This window comes from Cornus florida, unplaced genomic scaffold, assembly GCF_030987335.1.
Source record: "Cornus florida cultivar Cherokee Brave unplaced genomic scaffold, ASM3098733v1 CherokeeBrave_3.0.0_Hap2_Chr05, whole genome shotgun sequence".
In the NCBI taxonomy this organism is placed as follows: domain Eukaryota; kingdom Viridiplantae; phylum Streptophyta; class Magnoliopsida; order Cornales; family Cornaceae; genus Cornus; species Cornus florida.
The window spans coordinates 85,585,382-85,596,168 of NW_026775575.1; the positions used below are offsets into that span (position 1 = coordinate 85,585,382).

A 10,787-nucleotide genomic window follows, 5' to 3' on the forward strand; every position below is an offset into this window, starting at 1 on the left:
CGTGATGGTTTGGGATGTGTGTTAATGCAGGATGGTAGAGTAGTGGCTTATGGGTCTCGACAGTTGAAGACTCACGAGCTTAACTACCCTATTCATGATTTAGAGTTAGCGGCAGTTGTATTTGCCTTGAAGTGTTGGAGACATTACTTGTATGGTGAGAGATTCAAGGTGTACTCGGATCATAAAAGTCTCAAGTACCTTTTCTCCTAAAAGGACTTGAACAACAGATAGAGAAGATGGGTTGAATTCTTAGAAGAATACAACTTTGACTTGCAGTATCATCCGGGCAAGGCAAATGCGGTAGCAAATGTCTTAAGCCGGAAATCTCGTGGAACTTTGGCTAGTTTGGCCATCCGAAAATGGAAGATGCTTAAGGACTTGGCAGAAATGGGATTGTATTGTTTTGATGACGATGTTGACAGTGAGCCAGCATTCTTGTTCAGTCTTGTGGCTTAGCCTACTCTTGTTGTACGAGTGATTGAGTTACAGAGACAGGACTTGGATTTAGATGCCATTCACGCTTTGATCTCCAGTGGTGAGACAGTGAAAGATTGGGCCTTGCATGCAGATGGGGATTTACGGTTCAAGGGTTTGTTGGTGGTTCCCACAGTTTGTCGTGAGGACGTCTTACGGGAGTTTCACACTTCTCGCTTTGCAGTTCATCCAGGTGGTACCAAGATGTATCACAATTTGAGACATCAGTATTGGTAGAACGGGATGAAGAAAGATGTTGCTCAGTTTGTGGCTAAGTGCCTTACCTGTCAGCAGGTGAAGGCCGAGCATTAGAGACCGGCTGGTTTGTTGCAGCCATTACCTGTAGCACAGTGGAAATGGGAACATATTGCTATGGATTTTGTGACAGGTCTTCCAAGGTCACGGAGGGGTAATGAAGCCGTATGGGTCATTATTGACAGGTTGACCAAGACGGCTCACTTTTTGCCTATTAAGGCAACAAATGATGCGGAGGCACTTGGTGCTCTTTATGTAAAGGATATTATAAAGTTGCATGGAGATCCAGTAACTATTGTTTCAGACAGGGATGCTAAGTTCACTCCGAAGTTTTGGGAAGGACTTCAAGCAGCATTTGGTTTAGCATTGCATCTTAGTACAACATTCCATCCACAGACAGACGGCCAGTCGAAGCATACTATCCAGATCTTGGAGGATATGCTTCGGGCATGTGTGCTTGACTTGGGTGGTAGTTAGGAAGATTATCTACCGCTTATTGAGTTTGCTTACAACAATAGTTATCAAGCGAGAATCCAAATGGCTCCATTTGAAGCGTTGTATAGTAGACCTTGTAGGTCTTCTGTTTTTTGGACTGAGGTAGGCGAGACAGCCGCCTTAGAACCCGACATTGTACTCGAGACTACTGAGAAGATTAAGTTGATCAGACAGAGGTTACTTACAGCTCAGAGCCGATAGAAGAGTTATGCAGATAAGCGGAGACGGCCGTTATCCTTTGAGGTGGGAGACCACGTTTTTCTACGGGTTTCTCCACGGAAGAGGTTGTTGAGGTTCAGGAAGAGTGGCAAGTTATCGCCACGATTCATTGGACCTTTTGAGATTTTGGACTGTGTAGGAGAGGTTGCCTACAGACTTGCTTTGCCACCACAGTTGAACAGGGTCCACAATGTTTTCCATGTATCGATGCTACGAAAGTATGAGCCGGATCCATCTCACATTTTGAGTTGGGTTGATGTAGACATTGATGAGGATGTTTCCTATGAAGAGGGACCAGTTCAGATCCTTGACACACAGCAGAAGATGTTGAGGAACAAGATGATACCAATGGTGAAAGTTCTTTGGAGACACCACGGAGTCGAGGAGGCTACTTGGGAGCTCGAACAGGAGGTTTGCTCCAAGTACCCAACGTTGTTTTCTTCCTCAGGTATGGCTTGATTTCGGGGATGAAATCTTTTTAAAGTTTGGGAAAATGTAATGTTTTGAGGTTTTCTTTTATATATATGTGTGTGTGTGTTAAGAGGATTTTTTTTATTATAGCTATGGGGCCCACAATTTTACTAAGTGGTCATAAGACCACATTTTTGGTCTCTGCTGCCTCACTCTCTCTCCCCGCTGGTCTGCTTCTCTCCTCTTCTCAGCATTTTCTTTTCTTTTTTTCTTCAAAGCTTCAACTGTTGATTCTTCCCTCATTTCTTAGTATTTTTAAGTACCGTTTATGGCAAAACAGAGAGCACGACGAGCTCTTCAAGTGTGTACCAGCAATTTCAGTTTTGAGCAACCTAGGGAGTCCGAAAATTAAGACCCATTTTGAGGGTTTGTGGTGCCAATTTGGGGGTTTTCTCTTCCTTTGAGGTAGGAGTTCCTAATCCACAATTTCTTGGGTTTATGTGAGTCATTTCCCTCAAATTTGTGATTTTTCATGCTTAATTTGTGAACTTTCCATACAATGTTCTTTATATATTTTGTGAAAGCATGTGATTATGTGTTATTTAGTAAATGATGGTAGATCATGTCTAATTGATGATAATTTTATACCCATGTTGCCTTTAGTGTTGAATTTTGTGAATAAAAAGTATGAATTATACTTAGGGAATTTTTGTATAATATGCTCATTTTTTATTATTTACTTGAAATGTATGAAATTTCCCTATTTGCACAACATTGAAATATATGGGACATTCAAGCATGACATTGGGCAATGAAATGGAAAAATTGATTTGAAAACGGAAATGAAAATATTTTTGGGGAAAAGTCTTGATAGAAAATGATTTTTGTGAAAAACCCGGCCGCCTAGAAGTTGCCTAGGGACCGCGGTGTTAGTGAGGCCTAGAGGGGACTAGGGAGACCACTCTACTGTGGTTGAGTTACCTGGGCCCCAAATGATGTCGTGGAGTTGCCATGGGGTCAGGGACAGTGGCCAATCCTCCTCTCATGCTGCCATGGAGTTGCCATAGGACGAGTTCACTAACGGTTTGGAAATGATAATGGAAATGGTTTTGGGAAAATGGGGGGTGACATTGTATGGCACGACATTTCAGTGCATGGCATATTTATTTGTGGTGTTGGATTAATGATGTAGTATCGTAGTTATACTTTTACTCCCGACATGGTATGATCCCAATTTCTTTATTCTTATTCATTGTGTGGATTCACAAGGTCTTAAGAGGTGTGTCTTAGGCACTACCAACTGAGCAATTTTGCTCACCCCTATTATTTAACATTTTTCGGAGCTCGAAAAAGAAGTGGCGGATGACAATCCCCCGCAAGCTTGAAGAAGATTAGGAGTTGTATTTTGTTATCTTTTGTATCTTAGCCCTTTTTTTTTTTTTTTTTTTTTTTTTGGTATTGTCTCAACTATGTAAAAGAGTATTTATTTTTGCAAATCAAGGCCCTGTAACATAACTAAGATATTTGATTATTTTTGAAGTAAACTGAGATCATGTAAATGCTTAAGTTGAAGGGGATGACGTTGATGGGCTAATTTAGGAAGGTCGTTGATGTTGTGGTATTGGGGAATGCATTATATTTCTTTTGTATTGTGTGTTGGGGCAGGTTGGGTAGGTCTTGAAAGTCCGTTATTTTTTTTATTTATTTATTTGAACATGTTGTTGTAGGACCATTTTTAGCGGAGGTCATGCCGAAATTTTTGTTTAAAATTTTTATTATTTTCGGTATTCAGTTTAGGGTCGTTACAGTGTCTTTATAATCTTTACTTATTTTAACAATTAAATAATTAATCACATGCAAGATAAAATAAAACAAAGTAAGAGTTAGAGATGACATAGAATTTTAATTGATAAAATAGATTAACTGTTTGCGCGAAAAAACCTCGTGGACTGTGTAGTCCAAAGTAAACCGATCTACTATGTATGAAACAAAGTATACTGAACTTTGACTCTGGCTCACACCTTATCGTTTTACCAAATACCAATAGCGTCCCGTCCAACAGAAACTACTTGACCTCAGGCTTATGCTTGATCTTTATATAAGGGTAGCAGGTAGATTAAACAACACTCCACGAATGCTATAACCCTTTCAAAGTGTGATCGCTTTTACTTCTGTTATTTAATATCTGAACTCAATGTAGAAGTATATCTATTTTTCTCTGATCATTGTAGATGCAAGACTTTGATTATGGTCAGGATTTGAACAAAACTTAAACTCATTACGTGGTTGTGTGTGCGTTCTAGAAAGACTGATAGAGTAATCTCTTGAATTTTCTGCAAAAATAATCTTCCTAAGGCTTTTATGAATAATAAAGTTGTAAAATAAAATCCGTTTTTAAACCTAGATGACTATCATGGTTTATTTAAAATTTTCAAAGACATAATCCTTTAGAAAATTTAGGAAATTTCGTTCATAGGACTTGGTACAATTCTAAACCAACTAGGAAGGAAAATCACAACAGGAAACATAAGTTAATTAGCAAAACCTATCTCAAGCCTTGAACTGGTTCAAAGAAGGCTGAACCGGTTCAAGATGGTCAGTGAATTTTCAAAGCAAGCTTTGAATGCCTTGAACCGGTTCCAAAGATCTTGAACCGGTTCAAGATGACTAGTCTTGAATCCTAAAACTTGGAAAACACTGGTTTGGTAAGTTCTGAAAATATACCAAGTATCCTAACCTTCTTTGATCTCTTCCTAAAATGTTGTTCTTTCATTTCTTGATGATCTTAGTATAGTATCTTTGAACAATCTTCCAATTCCGTAATCGCTGTCGATCCTGATATGCTAACTTGTAATTACAACTCGACTAGGACTTATTTTGACACCGATAATTGCCAATTACAGAATTTATATCTCACAGTCGGTAGTCTCACATTCAAGTTGGAAAACAGTTACTACAAGATCAGAAAATAGTTCTCAATAACTGAAAAAACATAAAACTGTTTTTAGATAACCAAAGAAGACAATTCTAAAAAAACAAGAACTTTTTTAATTGAGTTTTTAAAAAACAGTTCCCAAAAACTGTTGACTTTTTTGTACAATTTTCTAGTTTTTTTGTTTTCAGAACATAGAAAACTACCAGGGAATGGAAAACAACAATCTTCTCCTTCAATTTATATAGAATTAAACAGTACTCACTAAGGTTCTCAGAAATTGTTTATAGTGAAGCTCTCTTTCTGTTTATTCTGTGTTAGGTTAATTAAGAATTCCAATTTTTTTTTTATTCACTAGTTGTTAATCATATGTTTGATAGGAGTGAAGGGAAAGATAGTAAAGAATGAAAAATGCGAAGTATGGTTTCATTGTTTGGTAGAGTGAACCAAAAAAAAACATGGAAAGAAGACAGATGAGGCATCTTCTTGGCCTATCATTTTACTTCTTGGCCTAACAATTTGTTCATCCTGACAAGCTTGTCATTTGATAAGATAATATTTCGGTGAGACTGTTGGAAATAGTAGCCTAGTTACACACACAACACTATACTATTTGGAAGAGAATAGAAATGGAGGAAAATACTTTTTATTTCACTTGATTTATTATTTGACTAGAGTACATGAATATATAGGCCTTACATATGTATGTGTAACCATTACATTTAAATGTCCATAACTCTCCTATCTCCCACTAACATAATCTTCAATATGCATAACTCCCACTAACATAGTATTTGTTAGGCTTAACTCTCATGACTCTTTATTTTACATAACCTTAACTCCCACTAAGACAATTTACTACCCACTAACATGCTAAATTAACACATGCATCATGGATACAAAAGTACTTGAAAATACTAAATACTAAAATCAAGTTTATTTTCAACACCCCCCTTTAAACTTGATTTTGTAACTTGAAAAACCTTCTTATTAATTTTGGGGGCTTGATCAAAAGTTCGATAGTTGATCTTCAATTCCACCTCCTTCAATAGCTTCAATCTTCTTGGCCATTTCCATTGATGTGTAGGGCTTGTAAAACTTCTTCAAATGCTTGTTTAATGTCTTCACATAATCATATATCATCCTCTTTATACAAGCACACCATCGATCTTTTTTCTTCTTAAATTTTTTATGGATCTTCAACTTCACATATACTTCTTCTTTAGAGTCAAAAAATAATTCCATATTCACCCAACCTATATCAATTACAAAATTCTCTGAACTATTTTTTAAAAAATAATATGAGAATTTCTTATCATCCTGGGCTTCAATCTTATACTTCTTTGGAACAACTTTCTTTAAGAGAAGTTCATCATTCTCCACAAAATAAGCATTATTTGATGAATATGAAGAAATAATAATTTCATTAAATAAGTCAAATATAACTTCTTTCAAGGTGGAATTTGTAACCATACCTGAAGATGTTAATTCACCAACTTGAACTTTTGCCTCTTCTTTAGCACTTCCTTCTTCTAAATCTTCTATTTTCACTTCATCCTCCTTCACTTTTTCAATCTCTTCTTTAACACCTTTTTTTACCTCTTCCTTATTCACCATTTCAAATTCTCCTTCAACTTTTGAATCTCCAAAATCTTCAACTTCTTTTGCATGATACACCTCTTCATTCTCCACAACTTTGTCTTCAAGACTTTCATAATCATCTTTCGTAAACTCATCATTCTCAAAGCATTGTACCCAATACTCCATGGGTAGTGATTCACCTCTATGATTGGAAACGATGGTCTCGAGCATCTTCCAAATACAACTTGGAGTTTTGGACTCTCCAAAATACTCCCAAATTTCTTGATGTATTGCTTTTTGCAACACTACCAATGCCTTATCTTCTTTCTTTTCATGAAGCTTGTTGGACATACCATTCTTTGGCTCTTCTCCAACAACATCCCACAAATCGCATGCTTTGAGGTATGAAGTCATGATGATTCTCATTCTCTTGTAATTAGAGAACATCATCTTTTCACTAAGAAAATACATTTTCTCCCCTTCATCATCATCAAGGAGAAACATGTTTTTCTCAAATGTTGAACCTTCTAGGATCAACTTCGTCTGGCCTTCAGGATCGTCTAGGCTCTGATACCACTTTGTTGGAAATAGTAGCCTAGTTACACACACAACACTATACTATTTGGAAGAGAATAGAAATGGAGGAAAATACTTTTTATTTCACTTGATTTATTATTTGACTAGAGTACATGAATATATAGGCCTTACATATGTATGTGTAACCATTACATTTAAATGTCCATAACTCTCCTATCTCCCACTAACATAATCTTCAATATGCATAACTCCCACTAACATAGTATTTGTTAGGCTTAACTCTCATGACTCTTTATTTTACATAACCTTAACTCCCACTAAGACAATTTACTACCCACTAACATGCTAAATTAACACATGCATCATGGATACAAAAGTACTTGAAAATACTAAATACTAAAATCAAGTTTATTTTCAACAGAGACATGCAGATGTATTTAAGAGATTCAAGAATTCCAACGGTGATTTCATGGTGTGCCTGTGTGAGGATGTAAAGGGATTATTGAGCTTGTATGAAGCTTCATATCTTGCTTTTGGAGGAGAAAACATATTGGATGATGCCAAAGCATTCACAAGCTTGCATCTCAAGAACCTCAATGAAAACATGGACTCAAACTTTAAAGAACAAGTAAATCACGCATTGGAGCTTTCATTGCACCATAGGGTGCCGAGGTTAGAAGCTAGGTGGTATATTGATTCATACAGTAAAAGGGAAGATGCAAATCACTTGCTACTTGAACTTGCTAAGTTGGATTTCAACATGGTGCAGTTAACACACCAAAGTGATCTTAAAGATATGTCAAGGTAAGATCAAGTGCTTATGAACTTAACGATAATTGCAAAATATATATACAATTTTTTAACTAAGATCATGCTCAAACTCTGTAATCATCCTAATCATATCCTTGCCTTAATTCAAGAAGAATTGGTTGGCCACATAAATTTCAATCATTTTTCTTACATGCCATTTTACATTCTATATCTAACTGTTTAGTATCATTTTTAATGATCTCATCTCATGTTATTTTTTGTCTCCCTCTCCGTTTCTTCCTTCTATCTATATGTATTAGGTGGTGGAAGGGGGTCGGTCTGGCAAATGAGTTGAGTTTCGTAAGGAACAGGCTGATGGAATGCTTCTTTTGGTCCGTTGGAATGGTCTTTGAACCTCAATTCAGTAATTGCCGCAAAGGGTTAATAAAAGTCACGGCACTGATAACTACCATCGATGATGTCTATGATGTTTATGGATCTTTAGATGAACTAGAGCTTTTCACAGTTGCCGTTGAGAGGTTTGCGCTGCAAAAGAATCCCTTAGATCCATTATTTTTTATGTTCATGATCGATTTACTAATGCCTACAAATTTCATTGTTTTGCTTTTTGAAATGGCATTTTAGATGGGACATTAATTCTGTGGAAACCCTTCCAGACTATATGAAGTTGTGCTTCCTTGCTCTCTACTATACTGTCAACGAAATGGCTTATGACGCTCTTAAAGAACAAGTGAACATCATTACACATTTAACAAAAGCGGTATATAAGTGCACATGTTGACGTCAATTAGATGTGACCGCCCCAACTATAAAATGAAGTTTTTTTAGATTTTATGTTACAATATATTCTTCTTGTCAATTCTATTTAATAGGTTTTATTTGTAGAAATGTTTATATAGATTCACCTTGTTTTCTCTTCATCTATAACAGTGGGCGGATTTATACAAAGCATTCTTAATAGAAGCAAAGTGGTGTCACGTACACCAAATACACTCCAACATTCGACTCCTATTTTGAGAATGGATGGCGTTCTGTTTCCGGGGTTGTTATACTAATTCATGCCTATTTTTTGATGAGCCGAAATATCACAAAGGAGGCTATGGACTGCATAGAAAATTACCATGAACTTTTACAATGGCCATCTGTGATTTTTCGACTTTGCAATGATTTGGGTACTTCAAAGGTAGGCAAAACACTCCCCTAGTTTGAAAATATTTTATTTATTTATTTTGTTCAAATAATTTTGTGATTCCTTCACTGAATATTGCGTAGGCCGAGTTAGAGAGAGGTGAAACAGCGAGTTTAATACTGTGTTACATGCGTGAAAGTGGGCTTTGTGAGGAAGATGCCTGCCAACACATGATCAATTTAATGGAGAAGACATGGAAGAAGATGAACGAAGCTCGAGTATCTGATTCTCAATTCGGAGAACCTTTACTGAAGCAGCTATTAACCTTGCTAGAATTGCCCAATGCACGTACCAATATGGAGATGGGCATGGAGCACCAGATTCAAGATCAAAGAATCGGGTATTCTCTCTCATAATTGAACCAATAACTATACATTCAAGAGGAAAAAAATTGTGAACTGTAATTGTTGAAAGCTGTTTTAGTAAGCAGACCTCAGAACTGAAGTTACCTTGGGTACGACTATGTAACACACAAACTTGTGAGTTTGTGCGTGTGTTTTTTTCTTTGAGGCTTTGGGGTGGTGGTGGGGGAGGTTTACTCTGTTAATAGAAATTAAGAAATTACAATGTGTATGCAACTTGTGACTATATACAAATCGAGTTAGGTCGAGTTCTAATCTATTCAATCAGGACTTATCATTTATTAAAAAAGTTAACCTCTATATTATATTTGTGTTCGGACTCGGTTGAAACTCACATTCGGAATTATTTTGGCTTGCATATGAATGGACGTGCATTCATGAGCGTATGTTCTTGAAATTATACAAGCTTGTATTTTTGAACTTGTCTATGTTCATGAACACATATGGACCTTCACAAGTTTAGTATTATTCGTGACCAGATCCTAACAATATACGTTCGTAGCTTGTTTACTAAACAAGTTCAAAAATCGAGTTTGAACACGGCTTATTTAATTAACAAACGAGTCCAAGCCGAATGTTAAACTGTCATTTTAGAACTTAGATGTCATGTATGATTTGTTGGAAACGGCATTAGAAAACGCAAACTTTGGAAGGATTTTAAAAAAGATTCCGCTAAGAATTTTTTGCGAATCTATTAATGAGCGCGTTCCTCTCTGCGAGGAGATGAACGTGGTATATTTATTTTCTCAAATCCGTTTCCGGGTGAATGAGAAATTGGCTCCAAAGTAAGTGATTTATAAAGCCTAAATGAGTGTGAATAAAATGGGAAATGCTTGTCCCACATCGAAAAAGTAGCAAAGCAACCTTGAGTACATATATGTCTAGTATGGGATTTGAGTTTGGGCCCAAGGACACCCAAGTTTTTAAAAGGGGGAAGACTTAGGCTAGCCTAGATCCAAACCAACTACCGCGCGCATCGCCCGATCCGGGGCGGGGCTTGATTGTAAAATGGGTTTAACTTTTTCCCCAAAGTTGGAATGGGTCTGTGTGGTTAAAAAACTGGTTGCACCCATTCAGAATAGGCACCAACAAGCTTATAAATACCCATCATTGGGTTCACACCAAGTTCAGAATTCTTCTTTGTTCGGTTCAGCCACTGGTTTGGGTTCAACCTAAACTGGTTTGGATTGGGTTCGAACCTTGGTTTCCAAGTTTCGGTTCGGTTCAATCTTGGTCTCCGAGTTAGGGTTCAATCCTGGTCTCCGAGTCTGAGTTCAACAGAGAGTACTACACCGAGCCGGTTCGCCTATTCCATTGGTTTGAAGTGCTACTACCAAAGGAAGAAAAGTCGTTGTATCCTGGGAGATAGACGCCGAAGAGTCCATTAGCACCGTAGCGGGGCGTATATGTCTTAAGGCTATAAAATTAAATTCTAGCCTCGACTTTATCAGGTTCTTTTATAGTTTTATTTTCTTGATATTAAACTATATAAATATATATATATAGATTATTATAATAAATATTATATTTACAAATAATATTTAAATAAATTATACTATAG

The 10,787-nt window shown here is 36.7% G+C and overlaps 1 pseudogene; it reads left to right on the forward strand.

Moving 5' to 3' along the window:
• The first annotated feature begins 229 nt into the window (after positions 1 to 229).
• LOC132307322 (tricyclene synthase EBOS, chloroplastic-like) lies at positions 230 to 9,490 on the forward strand (annotated as a pseudogene).
• Positions 9,491 to 10,787: the final 1,297 nt, after the last annotated feature.